The 21,119-nt window shown below is 35.8% G+C and overlaps 1 protein-coding gene across 7 annotated transcripts in view; it reads right to left on the bottom strand.

The window, feature by feature from the left end:
• Positions 1–21,119, bottom strand: part of CSRNP3 (cysteine and serine rich nuclear protein 3) — a 205,385-nt gene that overhangs the window by 84,654 nt on the left and 99,612 nt on the right. Inside the window, exon 1 of one of the 7 annotated variants that reach the window (XM_032355834.1) lies at positions 11,162–11,399. The exons of 5 other annotated variants lie outside the window; for them this stretch is intronic. The gene's annotated coding sequence lies outside the window, so the exon portion shown is untranslated. Of the gene's footprint in view, positions 1–9,299; positions 9,445–11,161; positions 11,400–21,119 lie in introns of those variants that run through there. One more of the 7 variants, XM_032355835.1, reaches the window with a different exon arrangement.

Here is a 21,119-nt window from a genome sequence, read left to right as displayed (position 1 = left end):
GTTTTGATGTTTCTTCTGGTTGCTTCACCAAATTAATGATGAGCTGAGCAGCACTGCAAACAGGTTGACAAAAATACTGGTGTGTGGCTCATCTGTGATAGCAGGTGGGAAAAACCTAGCTGGCAAAAGCAAGATTATTCACAATGTCACACTTCATCAGCCAGATTGTTACTGGGCCAGTTAGAAGATGAAGAGGACAGTTGCTCAATTAATGGTGAATAGGTTTTATTCCAATATTTAAGAAAGCAGAGCTTAGCTAAGAAAAATCATATTGTGTTATTTTGAATTCTCCGGTGGGATATCTTTAGTTATCTAGATGTGTCCCTAACTATTGGGACACAGTTTTAATCAAGTTAGTTTGCATCAAATCCTTTTCATCCCCCCCGCCCTTTAAAAAAAAAAACAAAAAACCATGACTTTGAGTACTCTGTAATCTGTGATGTTTCACACTACAGCCCTGACACTGTTGTGTTAATCGAATACTGATTGTGGACTTAAGTCCCTGCTGAATAAGAAAATCATCATTTTAAAAAGCTGGCATCAGATGTTGTGCCTGCATTTCTCTTATTTAAAAAGAAAGAGAGAGAGAGAGGCTATCTTCTTCCACAAACTAGGACCATTTTTGCTTTAACCCATTTGGCAAGAAACGAACATATCTGCGGCCAAGAAGATAGGGATTTGGCAATGATTTCACAAGGTAAAATCCTGCAAGGTGTTTCCATGGGGCACCACCAATGTGAAAAATGCTGCTGGTGGTTTGCCAATGTGGGAAGCTCAAGTTGGCCGAATACACCTCTCTTGCCCAGGTGCCTGCTTAAGCCAAGAACCCTGGGGTCACTCCTGTCTAATGAATATTTTTGTTGGAGAAATGATTGCAGGGTTCCCCAATTATGTATGAATTCCTTGTGCCAGAGTTGCCTGTGACCTTGAGTTAAAGGTCTGAGTTATTTTATGTGCTTTGGATCTCCAAATGTTTGCAGCTTGCTGATTTGCAGCTTGAGAATTTGATGAAAGAAATGAAAGCTTTCCCCAGGAAAAAAGTGCACATAAGCCACAAATGTATGCCATCTATCCATGGACTCTGGTTAAGGACCCCAACTCTGGTGATTTATACCATTTCTCCAGCTTTGGTGGATATCCAGAACTCGGAGAAATGATTCATTGTGAACACATTAGTTCAAAGCATCAAAAAAGTTTGAGAATCTGTTGCCTCCTGTTCCTTTTACCACGAGGGTCATCCACTGCCAAGGGCAGGGGTCCTTCCAGCAGGTCCTTCTGCCATCTGTACTGGGGGGGCCCACTGAATCTCAAGGGGACATTCCATATCACTTTTAGGGGCTCCTTTCTTCACTGTTCTCTTGGTTGCTACCTACTACTCTAAAACAACTACCTGAAACCAAACTGACCTCCTCTGGAAATTTGCAGCTTGGTGAATGGTTCTGGGTTGCAGGACGACATCCCCCAAACAGTGTCTGTCTTTCCTAAAAGGTAACTAGATTGCCTGGTTCCATTTATAATACCAGTCAGAGCTTTTAGTGAACACCTACTATGGGCTAGACCCTTTGCACCAATTCTCTCTATGCAATTGTTTTCCCAATTCTGCAAGGTAATTTGAAAAAAAGGAAACTGAGATTTCAGAAATCTAGATCATTTTCCCAAGAGGTCTGATCCAAACTTCTCTGAAAAGTATTTCATGGCCAGCATCGCATTGTAGGTTAAGTGACCTCTCTGCATTCACAGCATGTGGTACATTTCAAACTGTATCATAATTGCTGGTTGACTTGCCATATTCTAACACTTCACTGTAAGGTTCCTCCTGGACTGAATATGTACTCTAGTGCTTGCTCGGTAAATGAATGGTCATCAAATTGGAGTCTAATCCTGGATCAGCTACTAACAAGTGGCCTAATTTTAAGTAAGAGGATTATCTCCTTGGGTCTCAATTTCCACTTCGGTCAAAATAAGGGGGCAGACATAACTGGTAAGAACAGGCTCTGATGCATTACCCACTACCTGGCAGTTAAATGATAAGAACCATGGCCTCCATCAAAGATGGGTGCCTCTTAATTGTCCATACCCTCTTCCCTCACTGTATGCAAAAGCCAAAGGCTAAATTGACTTAGGCTTTGCTGATAAAGGCCTTGCTGATGAATGGTCCTCCACCATTACTAAGGGTAAGAGTGTTCTTTATGACTCTATTTGGCTGGCGGGGAGGGAGCCCAAGAAGTTTTCCACTTTACCTGCCATTAAGATTAGTACCAGTATAAGAAAGATGGAAATTGGTTTTTATGCCTCTTAACCCTAAACATTGATCACTAGTTGGTATTTGGCAAGATGGCATACTAGAATACAGGTGAATTAGAAGTCCATGTCCGTCCCTAAAGTCAATTTCCAGGTTAACTCTTTTACTTAGCAAGAGCAGAAAAAACTAACCAAGAACATGATAAGGCTTTTAAAACTGTTGAGAATTGATCAAGTGTCCATTGTAAGCCTATTTTTCCTACTCTAAGAAAAGTGTCAATGAAAAATTTATTTTATGTTCTTGCTATTAAGACTACAGAACAGTACTTAGCCTAATTCCTTGGGCGAATAGCAAGACTTACTGCATTAAGGGGGGAAAAAAGATTTCACAGAGTAGAAGAATTTAGAATTATAATGGCGACACTGAAAGACAACATTTTTTTTTTCCTCCTTAGCACTTAAGAAGTTTCTTGTCAGGCTTTTAGAAAGCTTCTGATTAAATAATAAAGTAGACTAGCCAGTGTAGATCAAAGGGTATTTAAGGGATATGATATCCTTTTCCTTCACAACAAGCATCAGAATAGTCCAAAGGGAAAGGAACCTTGAAAACATTTTCCTCATAAAGTACTCTGAAGTGGACATCAGGGTAATATATGGCCGCACTTTAAGACCATACCCATCCAAACACTGTGATCCTGCCAAGGTTAATGTGTAAAAAACAAAGGAGATTTCAAAAACTGGAATAAGTAGGAAAAAGTACTTTGGACATTCTTTAAAAATGAATCACCACCTTAGACAAGATCTAGATTTTTACTACCTAAGGCACAGAACAAGTTATTTAACTTTTAGCTAACATTACATTGTGGAGCAGTTAGTAAAAATAATATAGAGTGTAAGATTAAATACCTGGGTTTTCAGGTCTCAATGGAAGGTTCGACTGGCACAGATTAAAATTGGTTCAGAATAGAAGTCACATCAAACTCATACAATCTCCTGGAAACTCATTATTTAAAGAAGTTCTACCATTCAAACAAGTTTACAAAAGCAAGACCCATGATCCTCCTCCCCATCAATTCATCCAACATTTGTTACCCATGTATGTTTATCAAAAAACCCCTCTAAGGACATTACTAAATTTCTTCTGAAAAACCTTATGACTACATCAATTGATAGAATATTTCTAAACATCCTTCTGGTCTTGAGGAACTTTAAAACAGCAAACCTGTGACTGTTTCATAATTCAGAGAAATTAGCCCGTTTAACTCATTAGCTAGGATCAGCAAACCTTTCTTGGGCATCTACTATGTGCCAGGAGCTCTCTATAATTGAGAAGTTCATAGTCTAGGGATGAGACAGGAAATCTGGATGGAGCAGACAGATGAATGACTAACACCTTAGTTATAGTCAACATGGAAATGGAGAAAAAAAGTAGAGCAAAGACACGTAGATGAAGATTTTTAAAGCAATAAAGGATATAAAACGAGAGCTTATGGAAGTACATATTGCCATAACATATGTGAGGATTTTTGTGGAGACTATGCTTCCAGTTGGCAAGATTCAAGGTATCTACGAAGCCACGTATAGTTTGAACTTTGATCACTGTGGTACTGTCTTCTCTACTTGCTGCATCCGAATACAAGATGGTACCAGGGAGGTATGGCCGCCAATAAATTGCTCATGAGTTCCTATTTTTGGAAAACAGGTCTCTTCCTCATCTGTTGAAATCTATGATGTTTCATTAAGAGTCTCTGTAACTATAGGCTTAAGCAGAACTTGACTTATCAGCATCAGGGAATCAACTCCTTTGGGTTGAAAAATGATAGTATTAGCTATCATTTACAAGGTTCTTATTATGTGCCAGGCATGCATCATGCCATTTCATTTTCATAAAAACCATCGAGATAATGTACTCCACTGTGCAGATGAAGACAAGGCTTACAGATTTCAATATCATGCCCACGGCCACATGGATTCTGAGTGGCAGACCATGTCTTAGAAGTGACACAGGGTTGGAATTTAAGCCTTAGCCCTTAACCACTCTCCTACTCAGCTTCTTCACACTCTTCATCATAGTTTGAACTCACATACCCAAGAAACTACATAGTAAAGGCATTTACCTATCAAGAAAACAATATGATATTTTTCCTGGTTGTTTGGTTGTTCATGAATTGCCCTAAATTTATAAGGCACTTCTGTATTAAACAAAATTACCCAGATTTGTTGAGGTTTGTTTAAAATGCTAATGGGCAAAAGAAGACCAGAATAGGAAGCATTTTTCCCCTAGTACTTTGGACTCGCTTTCATTCTTACAGAGTATCTTTTGACACTAAGTTCATGCAACCAACATTCCTTCACATCTTCAAAGCACTTCAGAGTGTATGAGACCACCTATGGACCTAATGGAAATGGGAAGGATGACAGGAACTCCAAAGCGTCTGAGAACAGTTAACATTAAACAAAACAAAACAAAACAAAAACAACTTGCCTCACATATACCAAAAGATGTACCATATAAAAATACAAAGCTTCTTGTCATCAACAGCTGTGATTGCTTTAGAATGATCCAATACATTGTGTGCTAAAGCGACACCATCAATCAAGAAGCCAGTTTCTGGCAGAGCGCTATTTGTAGTTACCTTTGCTTTCTCTGGGAGACTGAAGAGGATATGTAAACACTAACACCTCGTGAATACACTTTAACTTCCATTTAGCTATAGCTTTACTCAGCATGACTACAGATAAAGATGGCAGTAAACAATTATTGGAGCTTAATGAACATTAAAAAAAAATAAGTCCCGAGGCCCCCCCTCTACTTGTGGGTTTTGAAATCATTGCTTATTTTCAGGGATATCATTTAATTTAATTGTATGATTCTTCTGCACTCAGTTTATTTCCCTTCTCAAATCGCAGCCTCATGTTGTTCTTTGTTATTTGTCAGAACCTGGTGAGTTGTTTTGAATAGAACAGTGTCGTCCCCCCCCCCCCCACCCCGTAGGATGATGTTACTGCATAAGAACGCTGCAGTGGTTTTTATAGAAAACTTGAGAACTAAGAACCCTGGCCTGCTAGCCTGGCATTAGCTACTTTGTATATCTTAACACATACATTGTATTAGTGAATATTCAAAGAAATGAAGATTGATGGCTCAGCTGTCTTACTTTTTCTGTATGTGATTAGAGAAAATGCACGTTCACACACACGACATACAGTTCTGCATCAATATGTGGGTTCATAAACTTGCATGGAGATAAAAGATTGTTCAAGCAATAACTCTTCCTAACTAGCATGGTGGTAGGAGGTAGTAAATTTCAGAGCCCCAGGATTTGAGAATGAAATAGACCACAGCCTCTAAAGTTGGTAAGAATAGATATGTGGCACCAATGTTTTGTCAAATGCCAGAAAAAAAATTGGTCCGTGTGTTTTCTTAGGTATACCTGTTAGAGATTCCTCAAGTTCCTGTGGATGATAAAATACGCCAGATTCTCACTGCAGTAATAAGAACTGCAGTTCAAACATGGTTTTCAATATCCTGAACATAAGAAAAACTAAGATAAATTTTATTTTTTATGTCCCTGTGCTTATAATACTGTGTATACACACAGACCAGAAGTTCGGTACAAAGGAAAAGTAAGGAGAAATGTTTATCTCCTTCCCTTTGCCCTCCAAAGCCTAAAAGATGTAAGACAGAGTGTATAAACTTGATTTTTAAATTGTTCTCAGATAAAGAGCAATGATTAACTGTATTAAAAAATAAAAAGTAGTAACATGAGAAAAGAGTAAAATTATAAAAAGCATATAAAATATATAAAAAGCATATACAATTGTATACCAAAAACATATAATAGCAACACCATTTGGTGTTAGGGAACAGTTGGGAAGCAGTTTTATCTTTTCCAGTAAGTCCAATGTAATGGTGGAAATAATGATCCTTACACTGTGAAGAAAAGCCTAAACTGATTTCTACTTGCTCAACAAAGCAGAATGATACGTTCTATACTTTGTGTCCCTGAAAGCAAGTAATATTTTTAAAAACTGGCCATTAAGGCTATAAACTTCACCTATTTGGAAAATTGGTTTATTTAGTGCAGATTATTTCCCAACTGTTCTAGACAAAGTATTACTATAGCATTGTCATGTGTTTAATAATATGGAATAAAAGTAAGTCTTTAAGATCACTTTATAATCTTATTATACTTTTCTATAAAATGAATATAATTCTATTTCAATTCCAGAATAGGTAACTAAAAAATGCAATCATTTATTTTGCTTGTTTCCTAAGAAATGTCAGGTTAAAAGAAATAAATGTGGTTGTTTTGAATACTCAATTATTTTGGACATTTTCCTTTTATATATTATAAGTCATTTTGCTCTTATTTCTATTTTATAGAAACCAGAATTTCAGGAAAGGGACATATACAGTGATAATACAACCTAAAACTTACACATGTGATTTTAAGATGACAACAGTTATTTGTGGATTTTAGACTACGTTCCATACTGCTAGACTGAGTAAAACATATTTGCCCTAAAATCTTTTCCAAGCTCACAATATGGTCTCTAGTTTTGAGTGATGACAAAGACAGACTGGTAATCAGAAAGCAGGAAATTAATTTTTGAAAAATCATTAAAGATTTCTTTGGAATCTGATATAACACCATTTCTTCAAGTCCACTAACTGCGTATCCTTCAATGATTTGTTCTATTTTACTCTATTTACTCTTCTACTTTACAATTTTGATTTGAACTGCATTGACACAAAGCACATTTTCCTACATATGTTTAAATATCCAGTCCATGAACCTACTATGTCCGTGCTGCTGAGATTTGTATGGAAGTAGTACGCTCAAGCTAATGCAAAAAAGACTTCAAAGTTTTGACTGAATTTGCATAGAGACATAAATTATCCAGGATATTCAAAGCCATAAATTTGCTGCAGGACATACATAGCTCTCTCGTGGCTTACGGAAGCACAATTCTCTTTATTTCACACTTGTCTGTTACCAGGTTTTCTCCAAGAACCTTTACAGGGTTTCTTCTTTGGCCCATACTGTTTTTATTTCTATATTCAGAATGTGCTACCTGATACTGGTTGCACTTAAAAGTTAACAGTATTGGACTGCCTCAATGAATTTATGCTGGGCCCTTCCCTTCTCACTGTGCTCTGCCTAGAACACACACAGAGGTTAGTAGACAAACTGTGGGCATGACCTGAGGTAAAAGTAAAATAAAAATTTTTGTGTTTCAGAATTGTTTGATTAAATATGGTTAACCATAAGAAAGATTTTATTTGGCTATGTATGTATATAACATATATGTATTATAACATACACTATAGATATAATATATAATAGATAACATATACAAAATGCATCTACACATATTTATTTCAGAATATATAACTTTATATATATATATATACACACACACACATATTTATATATATGTAAAACAAAGGTCTACAAATATGTTGTTTGGGCCAGAGGACAGCATATTCCATTCAACATAAGAAGGAAATTCTTTAAAATCTACCCTTTTAGTTGCAGTCATTACTGAAAGTTTCAAAAGAGAAAGAGTTTAGAAAAAAATAGCAGTTTTTGCATTTATAAAAAACTCACACAAAATATGAATTCCTTTTCCCAAATTAACCTCAGAATTCAGGATAAATGTCATAATGTCCCCACAAAGTGATAAAGGCTAAGAATCAGGCCCTAAGTGACTACCACAAAGGCATTTCACAGATATTTGAAATAATTGTCCTTCACTGTTTAAAACAGCTATCCTCCTGTTTTGGTCTACCCTCTACCCACCCCACCCCCCATTTTTAAATAAAAGATATTGTTGCCAAACTACTAAGCCTTAATCATTATAATAAAATTAACGCCCTCTTTTCAGTGCAAAGAAAGTAATTAAGTTTATCTAAATATGTATTAGCTCTTTGTATGTAAGCTTCATAGAATTCATTTTAAAATCTTATGCAAATAAAAAAGCATAAAGCAGTAATTTCATGACTAAACATTATTTTGTCTCTTCATCTTTCCAACATAAATTTTCATACACATACAACCTGTAATATAGACAGATGCACGCTTGATGCAAATTAGGTAACATTTTTTTCCCCCATCAACATTTTAACTGCTGAGTTGATACATTTAAAATTTTTAATGACATGGATAAACGTCTGATCATGCTGCTTTAATTAAGTTTATTTAAAAATATGTTTTGGAAATAAAAAAACATTATGAACAATAAAGTGAGTACACATTTGTTTGGTACAGGTCAGACTTTACTATGATGTAATCACACATTTTACCAAAGTGTGATATTTAGTGCATGGAAAAAGAGGACTTTTGTCCTGCCTGTGACATTTGAGAATCACTTTACAATCCAGACTTAACTGAAAGGAAAAGTCATAGAAAGTTGAACATGTTGAGTTCAAAATAGCATTGTCTAAAAAGTCCCAAAGAAAATTAGTTACAACTAGAAAAATTACAGAAGCATTTAAAAAATATAACCCCTAAATAAGCAATAAATGTAGAATGAACACCATCAAAACCGAAACTCTCTCTTAAAATGAAATGAAAATACAACTTATTAAAACTGTCCTTATGATGTCTTGTGGGATGGAACAAAAGAATTACATTATTTAATTGAAGATACCTCACAAGAATCTTAGGCTACGAACCCAGGTCTAATTTAAAATACATTTTTTAAAAATGGGAAAATTCCGTCAAAGTTGTAAGTCTTCATATTTATTTATCTAGATGTCTCAACCCAGACATCTCTCTGCCATCAAAAACTTTCCAAAAAATAAAATTATTTAGAAGCCCCAATTCAATGTTTTCCTCACATGAAATTATCCCATTGGAACAAAACACCCATGTTTCCAATTGAAAAAAAAAAAAACCACACACAACATTAAGACGATTTAATAAACTACTTAAGGGAAGCTGAATACCGAGAACGCCTTGCCAATTTCCGCAATGAATTAAAATAGCCAGTCCTCATCAGTGTCTTTTATAGAAATAAAATTAGGCGCATCATGAAATCTGTCACCGTACCTGCGTGCACTTTAAACGACTACGGCACACGCTGTAAAATCTTCCCTCTGAGAAATAAAGCACACTTCATTTAACTGCTGCAAAACACTGCTGCAGAGAAGCCCCGTGCATTTTTTTCGGCCAACTGATCCAGCCTTCCACCAGCCCTGTGACCTTTGAACTCCCTTCTGCACCCCCCCCCACTCCCCCACCCTCGCTTCTGCAGTCAAAGCCTCAGAGCTGGTCTCATTTGCATAAGGCTCAGGCAGCCCTCCAGCAGCTGAAACGGAATGCTGGGTAAGGAAGTGTGGAACCGCAGTTGTGCCTAATACCTGAATCACCAGAGGGATGGAACAGGCGATGGGGAGTGGGCACGGACTTCCTGGGCTGCCAGCATCACAGACCCCAGATCTATTAATGGATAAGTGTTTTTAACTCTTTGTTTTAGAGTCCTGCTTTTCCCCCCTCCCCACCAAAAGAAGCTGTCAGCAGCAACTATGGTAACCAAGGAAACCCAAATAGTCAAATACTTCATTTAAATACATGTGGAAAACCAATTTAAAAATTTCATTAACTTCTCTTGTTTTTGAAACATAGCTATTTTCTTTCCCATTGGCATACATATTGCCGGCATAATTAGGGATATGGGGTATTTTGTCTTGTGGAGGTGGTGGTGGTTTAAACAGCATTTTACAAGAATAAATATCTTTTAGTTACTGTACACATACACGAAGTCACTATAGTAAATCTATAAAATGTTAAATGTGCCCTAGTGTCTTAAAGGCGATCATCCTAAATGGTGTCCGAGAAATTAATTGTTAAGAATTAAGCTCCCAAGATGCCTTTCAAACAATACAGCAGTAAAAATGTAGAGCAAAGTTAAACTAGGTATTGAAATTTAAAGATTCATGTAGCAGTAATGCTTGTCTGTCTTTGGCAAGGATGTTCAGTGTTGTGCTATTATTTGCTAGAGTTATTTCTTCCCTTGTCTTCCTACACACAGCAATCTCGCTATTTCAAACATAAACTTCTCTACTGCTCATAAACCCAAGAAGTGGTTATTTTCTAGATACAGAAGGTCATGTGTGTGCATATTTTTTATAAATATACATGAAGGCACAGATTCTTTTCTAAATGGTGAGTCAATGGAAATATGCATCATCACAAAATTAACCCCTTCTTTTTTTGAAAATTAAGCTAATTTGTTTTTCTCCATTAGTGAGTGATATGTATAAAATAAAAGGTTTTATGAAGTATTTTCCACTTATCCAAAGATACATAAAATGAAAAATAACAGGCACACAACCAACATAGATATATATTACTGTAGTTAAATATAAAATGCATTGTTCTAACAGTAGCATTATTAACGTTTTAAAATTCTCTTATTTAAAAATTTTTCATTTAAATAACTAAACATGCCAAACCTTCCTCTTGCAGTGTACAGAAAGGCATCAATAAAAATCCGAATGATACATCATCAATTTAGAAGACATGTGAACTATTATAATACAGGATTTTTTAACACTGGAAAAATAAATGTGAAGCTTTTTATTTGAGCAATTTATTAGTAGCATTCTGATTTATATTATTTCTGCATATATAGAAGATTAGAAATCATCAGATGCATTTTTTTCTTACCCATCAATTTTTAAATAGGATAAATAACTTTTCGGTTTACTACAATCATATAAACATTTCTCTAACACATCTGACTACAGCAACAATTTAATCACATTGGGTCAATTCATGTGTATCCTTCATATTACACACTGCAAATACCTTGCAAAGTTTTTGTTTAAGGGAAAACACACACTAGCCCATCCTAATTTAAATCCAATCCAACACAAGGAAGTGTTGGAGTCATTTATAAAATCACTGACCTGTTCAAATAGCTGTAGTCTTAGTCCTTGCACTCTTTATTCATTAGAATCCAAAATAAATTGATTATCATTTTATAATATGTGTCAGCATCACCGAAGGCACTATTCTTCCTGGTTCAGCGGAATCTTCTTAAATTTGCCAGCCCTGTGTTTTATTGCTGGTACCGTATGCTTTATTGTTCAGCGACAAGAGCCTCACTCTGCACAAAGACTCATTACCTACTGCTCGCTGCACGGCATCAGCCTCACTGAGGCTGCCTATATGTGATCACATGGGAGTTTTGTCTGAGAAAGCCAGGCATGCCACTGACTTCACTGTGTCTATGGATATTTTTATCAGCTGAGGTCTGCTAGGAGGAAGGAATAACAGATTATGAAGCTGCTCTAAGTCATTAATGCAGCCCGACTTATGGAAATCCTTTCACAAGATTTTTTTTATTATTATTATTATGGAAAATGTTTGAGCAGGCATTCAAAAGAAGTTAACTAGATTTTATTTGAATAAGAGGCTGAATAATAATTTAAGGAAAGGGAACTAGCAAAAAGCGGTTTTCTACCTTCTGCTTTCTGAAAGTACTTTTGTATAAATGTTAGTAAAGAGCCTTGCTCAACTGAATGATGTGACAGTGTGTTTTAACCTTTAGATTGCTGGGGTTTCTTTTTCTTGGAGGAGGTTATTTTCTAAAAGGATAAGTGGCTGTTTCCCTCAAAATCTCCTCAGTAGAAAATCTCAATCCCTGATAGATACTATATGTGAATAAAAATAGAGTTATTCTAATTACTTTTGATAAAGTAGATAAGAGGGTGAGTCTCTTATTGATGTATATAAATGAGGAAGGTGAGGTGATTAATTTATCTTCTCAAAAGATGACACATTCCTAGAACAGCTGACTTAAAAGAACAATGAAGATTTCAATTTAAAGATCTAAAGGACATGTGTTTCATATTAATTCTTAAAATGCAGTAACTTATTCTAGACAGCTTACCTCAATAAAGCATATGGTTTACCTTATCTGATTTCAGTGTTAACAAGTAGTTTCAGAGCTCTTTAACATTTACAGGAATTTTCTGCTGTATACCCACATGTGTGTATGTACATACATGTCTCCACATGTACATACATATATCATCAGATTAGCATTTTTTAAATGTTTCAATAATTAAATAATTGCCCCAAATCATTTCTTCACATTCAAAAATGGATTGTGGATCTCCAAATGAAAAAGCTACTTACTTACTGGAACTTGATGAAAAAAATTGATTTCTTATCTCTTTAATAATCTGTCTACATTGAATTGGTAATTAAAAGCTTGTTGCTTGTTAATCTCAGTTGAAATTTTATGACAAATACATGCAAAGTGCAACAAAGAGCACAGACAGAAAAGGCAGAAGCACCATAAATGAAGACCAGAAAATAAATTTTCTGTATAGTCATACAGTACATTTTAATAGTGTTTGTAAATAATTCAGTAATCTTAAAAATAGTAAACATATATACCTGTTTAAGCCTTCCATTAATAAGAAATTATTTTCTGGAAACAATTACAACTTAAAATTTTTAGTGTCAATTGAAATTTTTTAAAAATAATTTTAAGCCAGACTAAGTAACTGTAGCTAAATAGCCCAGTCCCTAAATACAATGACCTAACATGGTTCTTTACAATATATTTTTGTTGGGCTAACATTGATTTAGAATGTCTTATGACTTAAATAAATGCCTTTTGGTGGACTTTTCCTAACGTTGAAAACTATTCAGATATGTTTTAAATGCCACCATTTTAATGCATTTGTTCAAAAATGCTCATGTTCATTTTTTTCCTCTGCACACAAGAGCTACGCTAAAGCTTCAAAACCTTGGGGCATTAAAGGAAAAAGGGAAACAGAGTGCTCATGTATTATAGCATGCCTCTAGGTTTTTAAAGATATGTACATCCTAGTTAATATCCTTGATGATGTCATCATGTTAATGTACAAGGAAATAAACAAAAGGCAGCCATTTTTCTTTTACTGCATCACTTCAAAAACAGTGAAATAAAATGGTTGCCAAATGGAAGGAAAGAATCAGCAGAAAACCAAATTACTTCCAAATTCTTGAAAGAGGGAGGGCAAGGGGTGTGAAATTGGAAATAAAAACTACATGTATGTAAAGTTTGAATGAATGGATGTAATGAAATAATTTACAGTAAGGAAAATAAATAGATAAACATAAGGAATATAGAAATAGCTAGCAATTAAAACAAATACCAGTAAAATAAGGAGTGTCCCATAAAAAGACTATAGTCTATAAACTTAGTATATATTAAATGTAAAGGCCCATTAAGTCCATTAGTTTTTTTTTTTTTATAAAGCTATTTAAAGGTGGATGACAGAGCTAGAAAGATCTAGAAAAGGACAGAATGATCATGAAATAGTAATAACCTTTCCAGGTCTGCTATTGTCTTAAATGACCTTGGTCATTTGGTGAATTACTCTAGCATCTCCTGCTTTAGTTTTTAAGTCTGCAAAACAGGAACAGCATGTCATGGAAATACATAGCAATATTTTTATAGTTTAGTTCTCTAAATTGGCTTTGACCAAGAATTGTCAACTAACATTAATAAAATAAGAAGATGAGGTAAAATCCTAATGATTGTTTAAAAGAATTTTTAAACACATTATCCTAATAACAGAGACAAACAGGACTTTTGGAAGCAGGAAGTGATTTTTTTTCCTAATAAATGCAGAGAAAAATAGAAATAAATTTAGTAACTAATTTAAGACAACACTCATAAAATTGTCTCAGGATTAAAACAAATTACAAAATATACCCAACTTTCCAATCAAAATTCTGGAACTCTCTGTCAGTGACATGACAAGGGAATTACAGCAGAGCATCTGATTCTCGCATTACACAATGAACAATGGTGTCTCTGCTTATGTAACAGTCTCATCAGCCAAGAATTCTTAAAATTTGAAATTAACAGAGAAACACAAGATCAGAATTTAAAGGAGCAAATCCCATCCAAGATTAAAAAGATGTTTTAATTTACTTTGTTACACTAAAGACTGTGAATTGAAAAAATACATGTATCTTACTATTGACTCTTATTAGTTGGTTTTTCTCTAATGGGAAAGACACATCCTAGAATCATTTCTTCTGCCTCCCTGCCCTTTTCTACAAAATAAGCAAAGCTTATCAGAAGTAACCCAAAATGGGTGCTATCCAGCTCATGCAGTAACTGGGGCAGAAACATACTAATTGGATGATCCTTTGAACATTCTACTACATAAAGGAAGACAGAGGAAAATTACTTACACTATCACCTGTGTTTCCTGTAACTGTATTAAGTGGCATATATATACCAGCACTTCCTGTTGGATTTACCCTTGATCAGGAGGGATTTTCTTGCTACATTTCACCTCCCTTATAACACATTCAAAGAAGTCAATAAGTTGCCCATGTCAGCCTCAAAATCCAAGACTAATTCAATTCAATTCAACAAAACTTTATCGAGAGATTACTATGAATGAAGCTTTGAAACAGTTGCTAGGGATATAAAAAATGAAATATACACTGTTCCTAAGAAGATTATATCCTTTCTAGCTAATAAATAAATAAATAAGTAGAAATAAATTGCTGAGCATGTTATGGACGGGTAGTAAAGTATAGACATGTTTTTAAAAGTTTGAATATTTTATTGACTTAACATGCATTTTATGTATAATCAATACAATTTCCACATTTTCAGTATTGTTTCCTAAAATCAGAAAATCATTATTGTAATTAAAAATCATCTATCAAATACACACACACATACCTGATGGCTGCAAATTCTATGCTATACTTGTCATCAGGAGATTGGATCTTATTTCACTCACCTTTATTGTAAGCTAGTATTAATGATTTGCTTAAACAAGAGAGACTGCAAAATCGATGTTTTGGAGATTCTGAGGCTAGGTGCTAAAAAATGTTGCCATTTCCACCTGAACCTCTTGGAACGCTCACTCCAGGAGCCTTGACTGCCACATAAAATGACCAACTACCACAAGACAGCCAGGGTGAAGCCGCCTATAGGTTCTCGGGTCATAGCCCCAACTGAGCCCAACATTTTAGCCATTCTGATGCCTGACACATGTATAAAGTGCTATCTTGGACCCTTGGAACCTATCCATCCACCAAATGGACACCAAAAAAAAAAAAAAAAAAAAAAAAAGAAAGAAAGATCCTAGTTGTCACTATGTGGAAGAGAATCACTTAGCTGAGCTTTTCTCAAATTTTTGTCCTCCCAAATTCGTAAGATATAATAAAATGGTTGCTATTTTAAGTCACTAAGTGTTGTGGTAGTTACTTGGCAATTACTAACTAGAACATATTGACATGTATGGCAGAGACAATACAATAACCTAAAGTACATGAAACTGCAAGCTGATACACATATTCAATGAAAGCAAGGAATTTCATTCAATAAAATGAATGCATTGAATGGGTTTATTAAAGGAAATACAACTTGGGAGAGTGAAAAAAGAGAGGTAAAAACATTCAAGGAGTATTCAAAGCAAAGAAGGACTCAGTTATCTGAGAAGACTGTGCTGAAGGAAAGGGATTTCTGAACGAATAGGAGATCAACTGCTTAACTAGCCCAGAGAAGAGGAATTCCCATTTGCAAGATGGTACTTGGGAAAAAGCCCAGAAACAAGAGGAAGAGCTTAACTGTGAGAGGAATTTTGAGGAAATTTGGATGACAGACAAGTGATGGGAGGTTGAAAGGGAAACAAGAAGTCTAATGATCCTTCTGGGAGGGCTCTGAAGCTTGAGATGAGATTTTGCAACATGGCTGCTTAGAAGTCTCCAAGACATAAGAAAAGAGGTGTGGTCAACGTGGCTAAGAAGGCAACTCTAACAATTGGGAAATCGCTAGACCATGGGGCTCTGAGGATGAAGAGGAGATGGGAAGAAATGATGAGCATCTGAACTAAAGGTACTGAGTGAGGAATGAGAAGAAAGGGATTCATCATGAAGAAAGACAGAATTTCAAATAGGTTGGGTGAACCAGTCTCTGATCTTCTTACAGTGCGAAAGTCAACAGTTCAACCAATCAGTTACCAGTGACCTATGACAACTGGAGAACATTAAACCGGTTTACGTTTGTTAGACACATTTACTAATTTCACAGGTATTTTCACTTGTATTGGGCTCAGTTTGTCAACCTTCAGATATTGTGAAAATTTGTTCCTATCAAACATTGTTAATGTTCTGTTTGGGAGGCTGCAAAAGACTGAAGCAGCAGGACTTTCCCTAAATAAACTATGTAGAGGACAGCACTTAGGTTTCTTCCTGTTGTCTGATTCCTAAGACAGGAAAATACTGTAGGGAAAAGACAAATACACCCCAGTTCTGCAAAGATTATAAAAAAAAATATTTTGGAGAATGGGAACTAAAACAACACACACACACACACACACACACACACACACACACCATTACCTACCAAAGTAAACAAGCCTGTGGGGAGTTTTAACCTTTTGAATCATCATTCTATCTGGATATCAGGATACCAAAGGGGAAGTTAAGTGGCCAGTGAATGGCCACTCAGAATGAGGCAGGTAAAATGGCAGGAATAGCTCTGTAATTGCTGCTGCTGCACATACAATATGTACATAAATCATGGGAACATGGCTGGAAAGAAGTCTTTATGCAAAGGGACCCAGAGAAAAAAGTATCCAGATTTCCTCCCTGCCCTTCAATCTCTTTATCACCACAAAGGCATTTAAAAACAGCATTTATCAAGAGAAAAGAGTAAATGAAGCAAACCTCCTCCCTGAGAACACAAAGAATACATTTATTTCTTAGTAACCATCAAAGTTAATTACAATGATTTCTTCTTATGCTGAATTTGATGTCTAACCTGGGACAAAAAATACGGAATCAAACAGCATACACAAAAACCAAACATGAACTGAGCAGGTAAAAAAAGAAAAAAGAATAATTTAATAGGACCGGCAGCTTTTCCTTTTCAATGGGAAGCTCGCACCGTAATTGAAAGGGCTGCATTTGGGGTAAGGTACACAAAATGATTTTCTATATTTTATTTCATCCAAAGAATCAGCTGATGGATGGAATCTACTACAGCTTGTATAACAGAGTCATACAGAGACAGCTTTGGCATATTATTTACGTGAGTTTGTCCATTCGTTCACTCATTCATTCTTTCATACAGTTTTTCATTGCACACTCACTGAGTACTCTATGCTCAGAACCTGGTTCAGGACTCTGATAGTTGAAAGAGATGAATGAGTCACAGTCTACAAACTAAGTGGCTCTCCATCTAGAGACATAAAAAGTTATTGTCTAATGGGGTAAGTTCTGTAATTGAATAGTAAGAACATCAAGGCAGGAGTGATTAATACTATATAAAAATAGCTAAAAGTTATTAAGCACTTACTAAGACCTAAGTGCTTTACTGTGTATGTATTAATGAACTCAGGACCACTGCAAAAACCTATGAAATAGCTACTTTCACCATCTCTACTTCATGGATGACCATTGAGACCCAGACTGGTTAAATGACTTTCCAATGTGACAATCAGTATCCAAACTCAGGAGTATGGCTAATGCAGTGCAGCTCTTCTGGGAGCATGTTTCCTAAGGCAATCAGGGTGGTCTTCACAGAAGGGGTGACATGGGAAATAAATCTTAAAAGATGTGCAGAAGTTCTTTTGTGGAAAAGGAGAAGTGTATTCTAGGCAGCAGGGTTGGAGTATATAGATTCTGAGGCATGACTAATATACATATGAAGGAAACTAAAAATTTCACCATGAGAATGATAAGGTTATTTGATCTTCATGGGATTATGTATTTGGGATGCTGGAATGTTTGGAACTCACCTTGGTGTCAGTTTGTACTCACAGGGATGTTTAAATGTCTTGCTTGTGATTTATTAGGTAACTCTGGAGAATGAATTGGCGAGAGGGGCTAGAAGAAGGGAGACGAAATGAGACTGCTGTAATATCCCAGAAAATAGTTACAAAGCTCTAAATGAAGACAGTGGCACCCCTGGGAACTGAGAGAAACATATTGAGAAAGTAAATCAACAGATATTTAAGCTGGAAGTGAGGAAGAACCCTGAATCCAGGAATTTCAATATGGGAGACAGCACAGATGAAGACACCACTAGCCATGGTTTGAAACAGCGAAAAAAGTTCAGATGTGAAGCCATTCTGCAGTAAACACGGAAAGCCTACCATGCACCAGCCAAGAGTATGAAGTTTTAAGGATATAAAGATGCCATTTTGGCCCCTGAGTGCTCAATGCCTGTCAGAGGAGCTCACAGACCAAACCTGTTACCTAAATACACAACTCTCTCTATCACAGATAACTTGTGAAGGTGTAGCATTTCTTTCTGTGAACTGATTAAAGGTTAAAAAAGAACAAAGACTGACTTTTCCACAATAAAACTTTAACTCTGGAATACCATCAATTGAACTTAATTGTGGTGGTCATACATTAAAAAATAAAAAACAAAAAAACCCCAAAACTATATAAAAGTGTTTAGTGCAGACGAAAATCACAATCCAGATCACAAAATCCACTTCCATGCTTTCTAGTAATCATACAACATGAAGAAAAACAAGAAATAAATTAGATTTCTCCTTTAGGCAAATGTTTTAACGAGCTTAATCCCATGGCTTGCTATTAATGCTAGTGACTGGCTTCTTTGAAATGAGGCATGCGTTCTCTTTCTTGTTCATATAGTCAGCTTCCTATTTAGTATTCATTATTCATGTCTATTTTTATCAAAGAGCACGATTACATGAAACCATGATCCAAGCATGTTTGGCTCTAATTTTTATCTGTGGAGGGAAGAAAATTAAACACCCTTACTATACTGGAATATGATTGTTATGGACATATGTGTTCATAGTATATACATGTCCCATTGTATTTGAAGGTGGTGCCACTTAATTTGGGTGGTCAAGCTAAAGGACAGACATTCTTTTCACACCTGTTTTAGTTTAGAAAAGCAACATGCCAGTGGGGGTGGGGAGCCCATCAGTCTGGTATATAACCTGGGAAAAACAAGTTTTGGTCATAGTCTTAAGAAACTCTATCTAGGGGGCGCCTGGGTGGCTCAGTGGGTTAAAGCCCTCTGCCTTCGGCTCAGGTCATGATCCCAGGGTCCTGGGATCCAGCCCCGCATCGGGCTCTTTGCTCAGTGGGGAGCCTGCTTTATCCTCTCTCTCTCTGCCTGCCTCTCTGCCTACTTGTGATTTCTGTCAAATAAATAAATAAAATCTTTAAAAAAAAAAAAAACTCTATCTAGATATTCTAAGAATTTCTTATGTCACTAGCAAACCATGTTGGATTAAGAATAAAAAGTGGTATAGACACATTTTATTTGAATATTACGATCCGTGATAACTTTAGTTGACAACCATGGATACTGTAGCAATTGCTACTCTTCAGAGGCCATAGCCTGCCTGGGATCTTTGCCTCTTTAATTCCTGATAGTTATCTATGGAACACGCAATTATGATGGCTGAGAAAAAGAATGGAGCGTCCTATTGCTACTGTTTTCCAGCCAGTCACAGGGAGGTGACTCTAACCTTGTCTGTGTATGTTTGTTACATTGTATTTATATAGTGTGTCTCTGACCTAGAAAGCTGATGGGGACATTACTCCACTAGCAACTTAGTCTAATTTACTGTGTTCTGCGGCCACTACAGAGCCAGGTGGCAGCAATAAATTTATGGGTTCATGGACTACAGAAAGAATAAGGCTTTTAAAGACAAAGATATTTCAGGATAGCATACTTAGAATAATTAAAACTTGAGATCATCTATATGTACTAAATATAGATTAATGTGGTGGAATTTGAGACAGCTCCTAAAATTAGTATCATTATGACTATAGAAAAACAATAAAAATGTGTACAAAATTAGTGAAAATTTTTATCAAAAATACTACCAAATACTATTATGACTAAGATGTATGGAAAAAGACTAGAGGGGAACTAAAGGTCTTAAGGGAGTATGTGTGACTACAAAGCAATACACACTTTAAGCTCAATATTTTAAATATTATATAAGTATAAAATAATTGGAAAAATAGAATCAAAATCATAAAAATAGTTATCTCTTGGACGTTAGGTAATAGGTGATTTTGATTTTTTATTTTGGCTGTTTGAACATTTCACGAGTGTTCTTTTTTTTCTGTTACTAGTAATACAATGTAAAATGTAATAATATTAGAATTGTTGTACTGAATTTAATTATGCTAGAATTAGCTCAATAATAAGAAAAGCATTTCAAAATAAGAATATTGTTCAAATGATTTCAACTGCTGTATGTTTAAGCTTTTAGATAGTGGGGAAATTGAACTCTGTCTCCATATTTTACCCTCAGGCTGGATTTGGCGCTTGTTGCTATCCTGTCTATGAGGCTCCCTTAAGACATGATTACTTTTGATTGATGAACAGATTGCTTTCCAGCACTTTCTTCGAGCAACCACACACTGTATTGTTTTTTTCTCAGTTCACTGTGGAGGCATTACGAGGAGGTTCACATACCTACTCCCACCCTCTAAGTGGCAAGGTACCCAAGGGGGTGACTACAGGTGTCAGTGAGTGTCAGTGAGTAATCTTACTTCTGACCCAGCTGCGGAGCCCTACATTGGGGTGAGTTACTTCACTTGCTTGGAGGAAAGAGATTATATTATAACAAAAAGAGTAAGGGCACTAGAGGAACCTGATACATGTTTAAAATGGAGAAAGAGCTTGAGAATTAAAAAAAAAAATCTGTAGCAGGACTTTATGTAGCTCCAGTAGAAGTTTAACAACAGAAGAAGTAGAAGGCCGGGAGTGAAATGCTGAATAGGGAAAATATGAGTGTCTTCATACTGAGTCTTCCTTAAACTTGGAGAGTGCTTGCGAGGCGAAAGTCCAGCAACTGAACTCTTGCTTTCTTGCTCTCCCAGAGAGAT

The sequence above is a fragment of the Mustela erminea genome, chromosome 8, assembly GCF_009829155.1.
Source record: "Mustela erminea isolate mMusErm1 chromosome 8, mMusErm1.Pri, whole genome shotgun sequence".
In the NCBI taxonomy this organism is placed as follows: domain Eukaryota; kingdom Metazoa; phylum Chordata; class Mammalia; order Carnivora; family Mustelidae; genus Mustela; species Mustela erminea.
This window is presented reverse-complemented; position numbering and strand designations above follow the sequence as displayed.